This window comes from Mandrillus leucophaeus, unplaced genomic scaffold (assembly GCF_000951045.1).
Source record: "Mandrillus leucophaeus isolate KB7577 unplaced genomic scaffold, Mleu.le_1.0 Scaffold333, whole genome shotgun sequence".
NCBI lineage: Eukaryota > Metazoa > Chordata > Mammalia > Primates > Cercopithecidae > Mandrillus > Mandrillus leucophaeus.
The window spans coordinates 1618031-1634346 of record NW_012103510.1 but is presented as its reverse complement, the minus strand read 5'-3'; the positions used below and the strand labels follow the sequence as shown (position 1 = coordinate 1634346).

Genomic DNA, 16316 nt, shown 5'->3' with positions numbered 1-16316 from the left:
CAATTTATAGTTTGACTCCAAGCCCCACCCACAGCTGTATGACCAGTGGCATTGTGATGTTGAACCTAAAGGTTTCTATTGTGACCAATGCAGCTGGTACAAAAGAATTTTTGCTTGCCTTCCTGAAGGTCTCGCATGCTGCTGGCAGCCTACTAGATATTTAAAGTAATCATCATGATAATGGCTAAGATTTATTAACCGTGTGTTATGTGCTTTATGGTGCTAAGAACTCATGTATTTCCTCATTGAATCTTCACAGAATCCTTATGAAGTAGGTAAAATTATTGTATTATAATTCCCCAATTTGGAGTATAAGTTAATGAAAAGTCTCAAATAAAAATAATTTTGAAAAGACTCCCTTCCCAAAACAAGGGAGAGGATCCATTTGATCCATTGTAAGAAATTCTATGATAGTTATTTATGGTAAACTTGGCTACCCCAAGCAATGAATGACCCAGTGATAAAACAGACTCTTGTCTGGAGTTTTTCAAACTGTAAATGACTAATAATGTTCATTTCTTACTAAATGCGTTGAAGAAAGCAGTGCCCCTTCATGAAGGAGGTGAGGTATACATAGGAAGTAGCACGGAGTGGAATAAAAGGCTGGGTAAATCACTTTAACACTTGCAAATAAGAGAATTCACCAAGGAGGGCTTGGAGGCTGTTAAGATTTCCTCCAAGACAAATCTCACCTTACATCACCACTGAGTATTTCCTAAGGCAGGGATTCCACCCATTCCATCTTTGGACTAGCAGTATCTGTCCCAGGGGAATGAAGAAGAGTGGGAGGGATGATCCTATAGCTAGCCTTCATGTGGACTAGAAATAACTATTGTGACATAAGAGCTTGTGAAATTTCTTTAATTCCCCCAATCTTATCACTGTTTCATTGTTGTTCTTATACTATGCTAATTATCCTATAGGAAAAAACAGTAAGACACTCAAAAGAAACCATTTACTGGTTTTGAGAGGCAATAGAAAGGGTCAAGTAGATACTCCTGTATCTAGTGCCTTCATTTTCTATTATTACATAATGAATGACTACAAACTTAGTGGTTTAACACTGTAAATTCATTATCTCACAGGTTTTGTGGGTCAGGAGCCTGACATGTTTTAGCTGGGTACCCACAAGGCTGAAAATAAGATGTTGGTCATTTACACCATCTGGAGACCAACCAGATAAATGTCCACCACCAAGCTCCTCCAGATTGTTGGAAGAATTTATTTTCTTGTGACTATATGACTGAGGTTTCCATTTCTTGCTAGCTGTTGGCCAGGGACTTCTCTCAGCAGCTACAGGTTGCTCTCAGGCTCTTGTCACTTGGCCTTTTGCACAGGTAGTTTAGCATGTGACTGTTTAATCCTTCAAGACAAGCAGAATTTTTGTTTCTTTCTTTATAAAGGTCTTGGGCTTTGAAGCACTCACTTGATTAGATAAGACCCATCCATGATCATCTTTCTTGTGATTAACTCAAAATCAACTTCTCTGGGACCTTAATTATGTCTACAGAATCCCTTCACCTTTATCATAGGATGCAACCTAATCATGAGCGTAAAGAGCGTGAACACTAAGTGGGCAAGAATTGTGAGAGCCATCTCAGAATTCAGCCTACCACAGCTGTGGACCCAGAACTTTATTAGGGATTAGAGGATGCACCATGAGAAAGCAACTCAAATCCTTGAGGAATGCCGAGAGAAGGCATAAGGACATAAGGGAGGCAGTGGCCTGGAATGAGATAGAAGAAACTGTGTTTGCCTGCCAAAGGTGTCCCTGTTGTATCTGGAATGCTTCACTAGAGGCAGAAGGAGGAGGGAGCTGCAGAAAAAGTTGAATATTTATGCCCTTCAGACTAAGGTTGTCTTCTGTATCTGGCCACTCATCCTAAGAAGAGGAACCACATCACTGGCTGAGTCCAGACCTAGGAGGGCAGGTTATTTTATCTTGCATTACAACTCTGATCAACTGATACAGTCTGCATGCAGTGTCACCCTGAGAAATATTCTGAGACTGTGTTGTGGCTCAGCAGTAAAGAGTGCCGTTCTTGATTAGCTATGTCTTTCATGAACTCTGGATGGTGAATGGAAATATGTTGAACAAGTATTGACTATTCATGACTTAGACTGTACACATCACCCGAAGACATCTCAACAAATATTAAAACAAAATACAAAGTGTTTAGGAATATACACTGTACAGAAAAGAGACGGCCTTTATAAGATCATTTTGAGGACTAAGCTCTGATTTTTTTTTTTAATCTTACTCAAATTCCTATCTAAAGGGTCTGGGAAATCATGCCCTACAAACCATGAATTCTCATCAGATGGGTTTTATTTAACCCTGTATATTGTAATTTACTTTCCAATCTGACTCTGGCATAACAAGGAAAAAAATCAAAATGTTTTACCCCAAACTATACTTCCTTGCCATACCTTGAAATTGTCCTGCAAAGTCTCTTGTGGGAAAAATCCACATTCTCTAGAGAGTCCCCTTTCCCCTTTGTTTTATTTTCCTTCCTTTCCAGATCCAGGAGACAATCAACTAAGAGCCAGGCACCCTTTTAGGTCCGACAAAAAACATTTTACAATCTGTCCTCTCTGAAGTCTGCTATCTGAGAGCTTCCTTTGCACAATAAAACTTGGTCTCCGCAATCCTTTATCTTAACCTGAAAATTTCCTTTGATTCCAGATCTTCAGATAAACTCAACCAATTGCCAACTAGAAAATGTTTAAATGTACCTATAGCCTAGAAGCCCTCACTTTTTACCCACCTTTCTGAACAAAACCAATGTATTTCTTAAATGTGTTTGATGTCTCATGCCTCCCTAAAATATATAAAACCAAGCTGTACCATGGCCACCTTGGACACATGTTCTTAGGACCTCCTGAGGGCTGTGTCACGGGCCATGAGCACATTTGGCTCATATTTGGCTTAGAATAAATCAAAAAATATTTGACAGAGTTTCATCAACAGTTTATTTGCTTCCCATCCCCCAAATTCTCATTTTTTCTACTTACAGTCTCCCATTGGGAGGTTGTTTACTTATAGACCCAATCCATACATACTGGGAAATACCAAGAAATGTAAGAATTTGCAGACCTCAAGGAGCGATGAAGTCATAAAACAGAAACCCTTCAATGTTTGAAAATAGTTTTATAAGAATGAACAGTCTATCAACTCACCATTATGCCACCAAAGCAATATGTAAACATGTGTCTCATTTCCCAGTGCTGCTTAGAAGCTACAGAAAGAAGTCCATATTAAAGAAAGGATTGATTGAATGACTTCCTGAAGAGTTGGATGAGCCACATCCCATTTAGCAGATAGAGAAATTCAGGGTCATGTCTGAGTCTCTAGGCCTCCACTAGACCTTCTCATTTTAATCAGATTCAAGTCTCCTGAGCATTTTAATATTGAGAACATTTGCAGTCCTCGTTGGAGCCATTTCTGCTTTCCCAGTCCTTGGGGTGTGGCAAGAAGAAGTCACCTGATTTTTACAACTTCATGGCATTTTCCCAATCATGAAAATGCCCTCAAGTTTGTCACTCGTACAACAAACAAAGGCAAGAAAGCAAATCTATCTGCAGAATAGTGCCATATGAAGATAGATTAAAATGCTAATGGATGAGCATGACATAGAGAAAACAGCACACTGCTGAGGGTTAAAGAAACATGGGTTTCATCCAGAAAGGCCCTTTGAACCACAGTCTGTACTACCCAGCTCTGTCTGAGGGGCTGGAGACAATGAAAGTAAGACAGAAGTGGAAACCAAACTTGTATGCCTCCTAGTCCCAGTTACTGCTCCTTTCAACACTTTGGCTTGTTTTTTCTTGGAATGAGGTTATGTAAAGCCTGAAGAAACAGCCCCTGGCAATGCTTTCTCACAGAAATTTCTCCACTTTTATTTCTTCCCCCTCCAACCCTTTATGTAATGGAACTACTTTGGTATAGACAGTAGATTGCAATTATCCTTCGGAACTGAGCAAGGAAAGAATGCACCAAGATGAGCACGGGAACAAAACTAAATAGGTATCCTTAAAATACTAAGCAGAATGCATGCCTCTGATATTCTCATCACTCCTGAGCCAAATTATTTAGTCTATAGCTATTAGATGCATCAGGACAGTTCTTCTAATCCCTGTGCTATTCCTTGGGTATCGAATTTAGCAACAACATATTGGTGAATTAATTTCAAAGATCTTTGGGAGAAAACAGAATTGAATCCAGTGAACTCAGGGATGAATAATATCCCTGAATTTGGAAAGGAAATATCTTTCCATTAAGAAATTGCTTCAGAAATAAAGTAGAACAAGATACATAAATTCCAAGTATCTCCCCTAACAGAAAGACTTGAGAAATGTGTTTAAAGAAACATATTAATTATTTACAGCTATTGTAAATGCTTCTAAAAACAAACAAACAAAATGCCTATGCATTGTGCCATTGTGTGTTTATTGAGTAAGCCCATGCTCTTATTGTGCATTGATTCTTTGGTTGCCATGGCAGAGGGAATGGTTTCTGTGATATGACAGCAGTTACCATATGTTCAGCTTCAAGCCAACTGACTCGATCACAAAAACAGAAGAGAGAAGGAGCTGTGCAGCCCCACCTATTCCAAGGGTCCTATTAGGACCAAGTTGTCTCATGAACCTTTGTACCGGGCCTGACAGTGAATACATGTCATAGCCATGTCCTTTATGCAACATATTTGCAAAGGATTTTTACGTGGAAGCCACCACTCCAGTATCCCAATCAGCATCTAACCCAGATACAGTCCTCTATAAGTTAAAACATGGCCTATGAAGCGATTTTTTAAAAGATTTGTAGTCAAGAGGAGACACATTCTTTGGGGGAGGATGAGGCAACTGGAGTCACCAATGGCCTTAGAGAGTTGGAACTTGAGACACACAGAGGGAATGTATGAATTCTAGGATCACCAATAGAATCAATAAGTGTTTACCTGTAGGGGATAAATCCTGGAAGAGTTCTAGAGTTTGAAGGTGTCTGGACCATTTGAAGCAGAATCTCAGAGGGTGAGTTGGGCATATTCTTGCCCAACTCTCTCTCTCCATAAATAATTCTGGGCTGAGTGTTTCATGCTCTGACTCATTGTGACTATCATGTATGTGGTTATGTTGCCAATTAGGATGCCAATGTTCCCACTGTCGGAGCACTAATGAGTGTTTTTAGTATCCAAGAGATTACTTTTTGGTATTCTTCCAAGGTCCTGTGAGTAAGTTGGCTATTCACTGATAGAGAAATTTATTTTTTTCTGGAACTTTATGGTATGCATTATTAAATCCTTGCTACAGCAATGTAAATGATCCTTGAAGGAGTCAGAGCCCTTCCAACTACAAGCAAAGGACTTTCGATGTTGAGACACGGCCCCAATGGTGCTCTTCAGTAATCCCTATTTTCTTTACTATGGAAACCTGTACAAAAATCTAAACTAGCAGACTTAAGGTAGGCAATCTACACTAATCATGGTTTTGTCTTTATCATGGTTAAATTGTGTAAAACTTGCAGATGGCAACGCTGAGCAATTTGTACATATACACAATAACAGGGCTGTCATTCTTTTATTGGGTCACCAAATCAACCAGACAGCCTACTCTACATATGGGCAAATGACTTGAAGAGACACATTACCAAAGAATTCCCAACAGTCAAAATGTGTTTAATCTCATCCACATACATATCTCAATATCCATATCCATATCTCAACAGACCAAAAATGTGTTTAATCTGATCCATATCCAGAGAAATGCAAATTAAAACTATGGTAGGATACCACTGCACACCCACCAGGTTGGCTCAAATTTAAAAGTTCAGCAACATCAAGTATTACTAAAGATGTGGGGCATTCAGAACTCTTGCATGCTGCTGGTAGGAATAAAAGTTGCCGCCAACACTTTGGAAAACAGTTGGGCATTATTCAACAAAATTAAAGAAATGCAAAAATTCTTACCTAACAATTATACTCTAAGGTGTGTGTACAACTGTCTGTTTACACCAATGAGGATACTCCCAGCACCATAGCTTGTAATAGCCCCAAACAGAAATTTCCCAAATGCCTATCAGTGTTATTGACAATTGGTCCAAAAATTCACTTATCATCATTGAAAATGAACAAACTCCAGTTACACTTAAGGACATAGTAAGCTTGATAGGGTAAGGAGAGAGTTGCTGTCAAGAAGAGTAGACGGTTGGTGGCTACATAGATCTTTACATGTTATGTGTACATATAAATATATGTCTGGGTTTCATTTTGTTTGGCCTGGTGACAGTATTTGTATTGTCTGACATAATTAATGAAGTACTGAACATCTAACTGTTCTTCTCAGCCAGACTATAAGCTCTTGAAGAAGAAATATATATGTGCGTGTGTATGTATGTATATATGTATATATACACACATATATATTTCAGTTTACTCTCCAGTAAGTTATATTTCCCAGTTTAAAAACAAAAGTTGAAAGAAAAATCAGTATCCAGCAAGGACCATATATTCAGCTTCAAGTCAACTGATTCCATTGCAAAAAGAGAAGAGAGCAGAAGGAGCTGTGTAGTCCCACCTATTCCAAGGGTCCTACTAGCACCAAATTGTCGTATGAGCCTCTGTTCTGGGCCTGACAGTGAATACATACCATAGCCATGTCCTTTATGCAACGTATTTGCAAAGGATTTTTACATGGAAGCCACTACCCAGTATCCCAATCAGTGTCTAACTCAGATACAGTCCCCTATAAGTTAAAACATGGCTTATGAAGCCATTTTTTAAAGATTTGTGGTCAAGGAGAAACACATCCTTTGGGGGAGGATGGGGCAACTTTTCTTGTGAAAACTTTAAAAATTTGGAATGTAATTCAAATAAATCTCAGTAGACACGTAGGAATGTAGTTTTCATTTATCTATTTCAACCCTTATTGGATCTGCCTTGTTTGTCTACCTAACAATTCTTTGGGGTAATGAGTATCACAGAGATACATATAAAGAAAAATTGACCAAAAGACAGTTCAGAGAGCCAGGGTTCTTTAGAGAGGTAAAGAAGAAGAGAAATGTTATTGCATTCTTCTTCTGTGAGGGGGCAGTAACTCAAGAGTAGAGGATCCTCATCAAACCGTGTGTTTCCTCTGATGAACTCTTGTTTTGATAATTATTAGCACTCCAGAGATGTTGATAATTATATTTAGACAGTTTTTAAAGCAATATTGTATAATATTTTTCCCCATTTAACACCAGCATCAGAATGGATGAATACTCAGTCAGAAGAAATGCAGGGCTGCATGTTTGTCCACAAAGTGTTCCCATCAACCGTGTAAGTGAGTTGGATAATGTATACATTATATTAGGGGGGAAACACACTCTTTGGAAAGGACTGATTCTTGGCGCATAATCAGTTCCCATTGAATTTAAATGACTTTTGGTCCTACACCAATGCTGATAAAATACTTTCAAATGTACAGAATATTAACCAAATGTTTATATTAAACAACTCCTTTCAGGTGAAAATGCGCTCGGCGAAGCGTAGCTCCCTGGAGCAAGTTAGTGAATATTAATGTTTAGCACGTTGTAAGGCTCTACAAGTACTCTGATGTTGGAGGCCAAGGGGGAGATAAACGAGCAAGGTTGGCGGATGGGCCCTGTCAGGGGAAGGTACAATCACATTGGACATAACCTCACTGAGATGGAAATGGAGCTTGAAATACATGCAGTCGGGGCTGCCAGGAACTGGGAGGCAAATATGGACTGAGAAAGAGAGTACCAGACTCTCCTGCGTGTTCCCAACTCAATCCCCCTGAAGACCTAGTCTGATTTCAGACCTGCCCAGGGTCCCATCAGCAGAGAGATTTATAGGGCATGCCGCATAATTAATACCAGCCAATTGCCAGTTAATCATGGCCCTCGATTTTGGGTAAGTGAAGGCTGCTTATCATGAGAAGCAGTCAGACTTATATTAAGTACTACAGTATTTCAAATCTGCCAAAGCACACAGGCCATTTCCAATTATCATTGTTTATCTGCAGGTTTCAGGAAATCATATAAATACGCAACTCACAGTGTATATACACATATTTCAGGGAAGAAGACAGCTTTTATCAACCAGGCTGAAGGTCAAAATGAAAATTCTTTTGCATATGTTTTGGTGGGTAAAAGGCCAGACTGGGGAGCATGAGACCCAGGGACAATGCCCAGCTCTGAATAGGACATTGGTGGTATTTGAGTGAGCTAGCCCCCATCCACACTTCTGTTCCTCCATCCATAAAATGAGGATATTAATATTTCAGGTAACCAGGGTGAAGTGTTTTCAGCAGCTTGGAAGACCAGTGCTAAATAAGCATATGGTATTATTTTTTAGTCTTGTGTTAATAATACTTTAGAATTCAATGCATGTTCAACATTTTTGTTGTTGTGGTTATAGTCTAATTTTATATTTTAGTAGCTACTTTTAAAATTAGTAAGGCTAAATCTTCTCAGATTTATTGAAGTTCCAAATGAATAATGATAAAGGAAAACCAATGTTATTATTCCCATTTTACAGATAAAATAATATCAGTCTTGAAAAATCTCTCTCTAGAAGATTTTGTATATATCTTACAGCTTCTGGAATGGCTCTCATATAAATCATCCTAAAATACTAGTTCTAATTTTCAAACACGATTTTCAGAAAAGCAGAGTACAGAATTTTCCCTAAAATTCAATTCTAACCTCTCTACCTGTATCCTTATCTCTTTTTTTTTTTTCCTGACTGTCTCACTCTGTTGCCCAGGCTGGAGTGCAATGATATGATCTCGGCTCACTGCAACCTCCATCTCCCAGGTTCAAGTGATTCTCCCTGCCTCAGCCTTCTGAGTAGCTGAGTGCCTGTAAGGCACCCGCCACCACACCCAGTTAATTTTTGTATTTTTACTAGAGACGGGGTTTCGCCATGTTGGCCAGGCTGCTCATGAACTCCTGACCTTGGGTGATCCACACAGGCATGAGCCGCCGCGCCTGGCCTCATGTCTATTGAAGACTCTTAAACTTGCAGATCCTGACACCACAGAACACGGTCACACAGTAGCCATGCTTGGCACATGAAGTAAATGTTAGAGCCTAGAGAGGGTAAGTGACCAGCTCAAAATCAACACAGCTAGGACCTAAGCCAGGATTACAACCCCCATTTGAGTGTCTTCCTTACTATGTTAAACCCCATAGAGTTCTCAATCAAGAATCCACCATGCCTTTATGCTTTGCTTGGTTGCAAGGCAGACACAGAACAACCTTCAGCAAATTCTGATTGAGTAGCAATGTGAAAGCTGGAGTAGAAAAACAAATAAGTATGAAATATTCTCCCGTCTTCTTCAAGAGCTTACGATTTAGTTGAGGAAAATGTTAGGTGTTCAATAGTTCATTCACTATGGGAGACATTACAAATACTGTCACCAGGCCAACCAAAATGAAATCCAAATATGTGGGAGTAGACTAGTGATTTCCAGTGTATGTTTTGAAAAACAATCCCACAAGATTGGCCATGCATAAGTAAGTAAATACAAGCATAAATACTTTTTATGATTAAATAAGTTTGAGGTATCATACACATTGTAGAGTCATGAGAAACAAATGCGTTCAAGTGCTCTGAGATGTCCCACAGTAAAGGAACCTATTGAATAATTTCCAGTTTTGTGTTTCTCAGACTCATAAAGTCTTTTCAAGGCTTTCAACTGAGTTGGTCTTTTCCTACTTCATCTATGGTATTCTAACCTCTAACTGCACGTGTAACTACTCCAATTTTACATGCTTCATGTCCTGGTCATCTTTTAATCATTGGCTCTTAATACAGTGTCTGGCATGTGGTCCCTTGCATCAGTTTGTTAAATGAATACATAGCCTGCTTGGTACTGTGATGGAGAACAGGATCACTAACTCATGTTCTCTGTCCTCTAGAGTGGCTCTCTCAAATGTTAGTGTCTATATGAATCCACCTTGGGATATTAGTAAAATGAGTTTCTGATGCAGAAGATCTGAGAAAGTGCCTGAAATTCTGGTATTCTGTCTCCCAGGTAAAACCAATATTCCCAGCCCCAGGGTCACACTTTAAGGCCACAGTAGATACGTGCTGTCACTCTAACAAAAGACGTATTCCATGAGAAGATGTGACACTTGTCACCATAGTTCAAGAACACAATTCTGGCCAGACACGGTGGCTCATGCCTGCAATCCCAGCACTTTGGGAGGCTGAGATGGGTGAATCACGAGGCCAGGAGATCGAGACCATCCTGGCCATCATGGTGAAACCCCATCTCTACTAAAATACAAAAAAAAAAAAAAATAGCCAGGCATGGCGGCACGTGCCTGTAGTCCCAGATACTCGGGAGGCTGAGGCAGGGGAATCACTTGAACCCAGGAGGCGGAGGTTGCAGTGAGCCAAGATAGCGCCATTGCACTCCAGCCTGGTGACAGAGTGAGATTCCATCTCAAAATAATAATAATAGTAGTAATAATAATATAGTTCTATGGAAAGACCAGGGCAGACATGATTTATTCTGCCTGAGCAGGTAGGGAGATAGTGGAGGAGTATCTTGTAAATGTCATGGGAGGGGTGCTTTGAGATGAGCTTTAAAGAGTGACTGGCATTTTGCCAGGCAGAAGAAGTAAAGACATACAGTTTAGTCAACAGCATGAACTAAGTGACAGAGCAAAGCACCGTGTACTACATGTTCAGGGATCAATGAGGTAGGAGCACGTAGTACTTAGGGAGTCAAGGGATCAATTGTAGTAGGGACACTGAGCTGAATTGTGTTATGGTTTGGATATTTGTCCCCTCTAAATATCACATTGAAATTTGATCCCCAGTATTAGAGATGTGACCTAATGGGAGGTGTTTGGGCCATGGGGGTGGATCCCTCATAAATGACTTGGTGTGGTTCCTGTGGTAATGAGGGAATCCTTACTTCCTTAGTTCATGAGAGAGCTGAGTGTTTATAAGAGCATGGCATCCCTTTCCTCTCTCTCTTGCTCCTTCTCTCACCATGCAACATGCCGGCTCCTCTTCCTCCTCTACTATGATTGGAAGCTTCCCAAGGTCCTCACCAGAAGCAGATGCTGGTGCCTTGCTTCTAATACAGCCATGCGGAATCATTTTTCTTTATAAATTACCCAGCCTCAGGCATTCTTTGATAGCAACACAAAATGAACTAAGACAGCATTGCATTTTAAAAAGTCCAAATGTTTAATGGTGGAATTCCAGAAATAATAAACTGGCAGGAAAGCAACTTTGATAAGTGGGCAGAAATCTTGCTGCCCTTTCAAGAAGCCATGTGCCCTGCATGGACCTTCTCTGCTCCTGGATTTAGCCCTGCTTTCAAATTTTAATGGGATGTCAGTGAGGTTTTCAAAATGATTGATAAGGCATAATCAACCCCTTTCACTGGTTGAAGATTATGCTGTTTTTAAAAAGCACTTAGCATTTCAAGGGTTGTTTTATGGGCATCTGCACAAACCTATGAAGCAACAAACTTTATTTAGCAGTTATCGACAGACTACTACTGCTTACAGGGTTGTATTCTTCCATTCTGTTTCAGATTTCAGCCCAGCTGTTCTGGGATCTTTTATTTCAAAAACTGGAAAACCAGGGCTATTAATAGAGTCAGGCAACTAATTTAAATCTGATAATGTGCTGACACTTGGCTGCATACTTCAGCACAGATGCCCATGTGTGCAATGTGTATTTATTTCTGTACCAATGTGTACATGCATATGTATAAATAACAGCAAATACTACGAAGTCAACACTTATTATTTAACAGGGCCACCTGGGAGTTATCCTGTGCCTCATAAATAGAACACTGTTTGACATGTAAAAATCTTCTACAAGGTGATTGAAACCTGCAGGTTTAAGGGTCAGAGTTATTACAAGTGGGAGGATTACAGATACACACAGTACTTCTTCTGGATGGAAAAGAGACCAATAAAAGACCAGAACATTTTAGCTAAACTTTACTTTCCTCATATGCCTTACACTGCAACCAAATTATTTACTATTGTCCATATATATTATATAGTTTTCTTCATCTTGCTTATGTTATTTTCTCTGTGAATTAGACAAGAGTCTGGGCTTTAAAATTAGCTTTGGGTTCAAGTTCCAGCTTTGCCAAATTCTAGCTATGCGATTTGGAGCAAATTACTTATTAAACCAAGCCTGGCCTCTCGTCTGTACAATGGAGCCATTCATTTTACTTACATCGAAGGGCTTTTATGAGGATCAAATGAGATAATGCAAGTAAACACTCAGCACAATGTACGATTCTGATTCATGGTGACAGAAATCAGAGTGTTTTTCTGGAGTGAAGGTTCATGGGGTTTCACCTGGATAGGGATATAAGGAAACTAAAGCAATAAATATCTTGTATATCTTAATGGGGTGGTGGTTACATAGGTGTATTTTCCCCATCTAATGTATAGGTGTGATGATGATGATGGTGGTGGTTATTATTATTATTTTTCTCCCATCTCCATATCTAAATGCTATTTATTTTTCAAAGTTTAGCTCAGGAACCATTATTTTTTTCATGTAGCTTTCACAGTCTCCGTAATTGGAAGAGATCTCTTTTACTTTGAACTTATTCTTTGCATGTCTAAGATACAGTCTTCCTGGTGTTAAGATTTAGCTCTTTGTATGTGTCTCTTACTTCCACTAGCTTGTCAGTCCTTCATGAGGTATCTCTGGGTGGTCTTAGAATCCTGCACAGTATCTAGGTGAGATCTATTTACTCTTTATCCTCCCATTAAATCATTGTGGAAAGGGTGAATTCAGTGTAACCCTACATAGAACTGCCTTGAGCTCCATTCTAGTACCTCAATACATCCAAAGTCCTCTCCAGGGTTTCCATAAGCACAGTTTCCTCCTGGCTTTGGCTATAATTTCCATGTATGTTGACTCTGTTACCTTCATCCAGTCATAAAATTCTATGCTACTTTTTATAATTTACACAGGCACACATATTCACCCTTAGACAGGTATGTGCAAAATAAACTACTGAAAGGGTGGGGCACAGGGTTGCAAAGAGGTGGGACTCATGCCACAGCAGTGCCAAGAGCTGTGAGCAAAGCCAGGCTGTTCTCACACCTCTCCCAACCTCTCTGCCACCAGAGGCTTTATCCAGCTCTTCAGCCTCGTGCTGCAACCAGATTTCCACCATCACCGTGTCTCTTCTCTGCTTCTCCTTGTCTTTTCTCCTTCCTCTCAGGAAGAGAAATAAATTCCCTTCTTTGTTGCAGGTGGAGGAGTTCAGCCATTATCTTGACCTTGTCCTAGGCACTTCCATGTCCTCAGAGGCTCATTTTGAATACAAACACTTAGGGATGCTGTTTCTCCATATCAAGCATCTTCCTCCCGGCAAAATAATTCTGGTGACAGTAGTGAACATAATTTTCACTCCTGCTTACAGAATGACCAAACAACAGCAAAGAGGAGAAGAAGAATGAAGTAAAGACAACCAAAAGAAAAGACTGATAGCTCCTTAAGACTGGATCTTAATAAGGGAATGATGGCTGAGGAGTCCATTTCCTAAATCACCCACCTTACTGACTTCCTACAGCAACACCATACAGAAAGCTGCACCTTGAGGGGAAGACACGAGAATCCTGGAGTGGAAAAAAATTGGGTGATGATGACAGTCTTTGAGGTCTTGAGAGTAAAATAGAAGCAAAAAAAAAAAAAAGGATTATTTTTATCTTGTGAAGACTGTTCCCTCTTAAGACTTTTGCAAATGATTAAGATTTCAATTATGTTCCAGGAAAAAAATAAGATTTGTGTTTGACAAAAAAAAAAAAAAAAATTGTCTAGAACAGGTGGGAAGGAAGAACTAGTTTAGCCACATCCAAGAGACCTGTAAATTGGGTACAGTGACGTGAATGGTGTACCACTCATAAAAGAATGTTAACTGGAGAAGTCTCTGCTGTCTTCCCGAAACTGAGGAGGGTGTAACCATCCCTGTGGAAGTGTCCACTTTTATTGAAGATTGGTTAAATAAATCTGTGCCTACTGCTACTCAAGCCATTCCAAATTGGTCTGTCCTCATTTAATTTATTAAATCTTTAACACATAATATTGAGCACATTTTATGTTATTGACACTCAGTACAAGAGAGAATGCAGTCAGGAAATGAGGCAACCTAAAAGACCAGAGGCTGTCAACCTTGGCAGCATATTAGAATCACCTGGGGAAATTTTATGACCTTGATTCCTAAATCACACTTAAGGTCAATTAGTCAGAAGGTAGGGGTGGTACCTAGTCACAAGTAGTTTTCTTTTTTTAATTGTCACTCAGTATTGAGGGAAAAAAACATGGAGCTAAGTTAAGAGATGACTACATAGTCATTCACTGTCATGATGGAAGATTGTCTAACAAGCCTATCAAAGACGATCTAATTCTTTAGGGGACTGTACCTTCATTTATTTTACTATTTACTAGGATATTTACTTAGGATATTACACAACTCTGTAAAAGCAGATGTTGCCTTGCAGAAAAAACGAGGCCCAAGCTTATTCAAATAGAATAGTGCTTGTGTTTCTGTAATTCTAACAAGTTCTCGGGTGATTCTGACATGTGCTGAAGTTTGACAACTATTGGAAAAGTCTGATAGCAATGCAATAGATTCAGGTACAATAAAAATGCAAATACTTTTTTTCACTAGTAGAGTTGCAAATAATTTCTGTCTAATTCCAAGATTACAGGGTTTTTGCCCTATATAACATTACCAAGTTTTGTATCTCATCTAGCAATCTTATTTCAGTATTCTTTCAGGACCTATGTCTACTTGGTCTTTCAAGTTCTCTTGAAACCAGTTGAAACTTATCCTGCTGGTTCCCTCCTTAAATGAATTAAACAGCTTTTTGGCAAGTACTCATTGTACATTTGTATGAGATTTGAGCTTTCAACTTTTGAAAAACTATACTTTGACACCAGGTGATACCAATATGCATCCAAGATTGAGATTCACTGCTCTAGAGAGAAGCCAAAATCCTGGAAGGCATCCAAAGAGAAACCACTGTTTTCTCTATCCCAAGCAGAATCATATAATTATTCTTGAAAACTTTTTGAGTCCCACCTGATAACAATAAAAATTAATATTTACTGAGTGCTTACTAGTGCCAAGCACTATTCTAAGAGCTTTACACCCATGATTAAGTCCTTTAATCATTACACAACCCTGTAAGAGAGGTTCTCTCATCTGCATACCAATTTCATAGATGAGAGAACTGAGTCACAAAAGTTTAAGCAACTTGTCTGTATTGACACTGTTGCTAAGTGACAGAGCTTGAGTTCACACCTAGTAAGTACTGCCTGTGCCCTTCAGGGCTAAGACATACCATGCTTCAGGGATTGAGGAGATCTACCTTTAGAGTTATTTATCCAGATTCATAGACACCCACAACTGGATACCTGAATTACTGAAACAATCAAAGCCAGCCAAAAATGCATACTCTTTTCTTGTCTTTTTTTTAACTTAGATTTTTAAATTTTTCCTTTTTATGGATACATAGTAGATGTATGTGTTTATGGACTACATGATATATTTTGTTACAGGCATACAATATGTAAATGGTATATCCATCACCTCAACCATTTATCATTTGTTTGGGTTAAAATTTTTCAAGTTATAATCTTTCTGTTATGTTAAAATATACAATAAATTATTGTTGACTGTAGTCACCCTGTTATGCTACCAAAGACTAGGTCTTATTGATTCTATGTTTCTGCACCCATTAGCCATTCCTACTTTTTCCTCTTCTCCCTGCTCCCCTTCCCAGCCTCTGGTAACCATCATTCTACCCTCTATCTCCATGGGTTCAATTAACATTTGTTTTAACAAAAATTTATACTCAAAGTTGATTTCTTTGGCAGGGTTACCACGCATCCACTTATTCTTTATCAAACCGTCATATTAGGAATCATCTTCATTAGGGGAGGTGGCTAACATCTCCACATGAGAGTTTGTAAATTAATTAGGATGTAGGTCCAATAGAAACCCTCACTGGTATCCAAGAGGAGACATTCAACACTGTTAGAAATTTGAAACTCTTGTCATGTAGTTCTCTGGATTCCCAAAGTGCAAAAAATAAAAACATATAAATAAAAGGGAGAAATATTTTAAATTTCTTCCTAATTTAAACTCATACCCAAATCGACATTTGGGCAGGTCCATCAAAAAGCACTTGGGGAGAAATCATCTGTACACTAAGTGCTTTTTATACCATGAGCAAAGGTCTGAATGGTAAGTAATATTGGCAAGAACAAGCTATAAGTTAAGATGCAAATCCAAATCGAGTGTGC

At 39.1% G+C, this 16316-nt stretch overlaps 1 long non-coding RNA gene across 1 annotated transcript; it reads left to right on the top strand.

The window, feature by feature from the left end:
* Nucleotides 1–148: 148 nt before the first annotated feature.
* On the top strand, nt 149–14033 carry LOC105545622. The gene is made up of 3 exons (XR_001006954.1): nt 149–271; nt 9926–10041; nt 13259–14033. It is a non-coding gene; the product is annotated as an uncharacterized LOC105545622 (long non-coding RNA).
* Nucleotides 14034–16316: the final 2283 nt, after the last annotated feature.